The sequence below is a fragment of the Oratosquilla oratoria genome, chromosome 4 (assembly GCF_046742065.1).
Source record: "Oratosquilla oratoria isolate Oo_2021 chromosome 4, ASM4674206v1, whole genome shotgun sequence".
Taxonomy (NCBI): Eukaryota; Metazoa; Arthropoda; class Malacostraca; order Stomatopoda; family Squillidae; genus Oratosquilla; species Oratosquilla oratoria.
Window position 1 is genome coordinate 53,977,946 of NC_134780.1, and position 1,172 is coordinate 53,979,117.

A 1,172-nucleotide genomic window follows, 5' to 3' on the forward strand; every position below is an offset into this window, starting at 1 on the left:
TTGTACTGTTTTAACTCTGCGTGTTCCCTTTCTACTACACATCTCATTGTACTTTATATCTCAGCATAATTCTTGTACTCTGTACTTTCTAGAGGGCACATAGCCATTAGCCGAAATAGAGAAGTTACACATTCTTCTAAAGTTTCCTTTTATTCCGACTGTGTGGGTTCTTCGTGATTATTAATTACAAATGTGCTTCACCATTTTGTCTAAATTGATATATATATATAATATAAATATAATATATATATATACTATATATATATATATATATATATATGTATATAAATAATACATGTATATCTATACATACATACAAATATATAAATATATATATATATATACATATAATAAATGTATATGTATACATTATATAAGGTTTTTATATATAGTATAAATTTATATATACTATATATGAATATGTATGTTATTTGTGTATGTATATATGTATGTATGTATGTTTGAGTGTTGTGTGTGTATATATGTATATAACTGTTATATATATATATATATATGCTATATATGTTATGTATTTAATTTATGTATGTATGTATGTATGTATGTAGGTATGTATGTATGTATGTATGTATGTATGTATGTATGCATGTATGTATGTATGTTTGTGTTTTTTGTGTACATATATATATACATATATAATATATATATATATATATGAATGTATGTATATAAATGATTTGGATGATGGAGAACATCAACATAGGGGAAGGCACGGACCCTAAAACACCGTGTTAAAGGGTTTTCGTGCCTTCCCACTGTGATTATGTTCTCCATCATCCAAATAATTTGTCTAAAATACTTTTCAATATTTATATATGTATATATATATATATATATATATATATATATCATATATAAATAATGCGTGTGTGTTTGTGTGTGTGTATATATATATATAAATATATACATATATATATATACAAATATATGTATATATATATATATATTAAAGATTGTTTCAGACAAATGAGAGAGAATGTTTGTGGGGAAGGGCAAACGAAGATGTGTTAGGAATAGAGTTTATTGCCCTAGAACGTTGCGACCAACTTGGTCTTCTTCAGAGGGACTACCTCTGAAGAAGACCAAGTTGGTCGCAACGTTAGGGCAATAAACTCTATTCCTAACACATCTTCGTTTGCCCTTCCCCACCCACA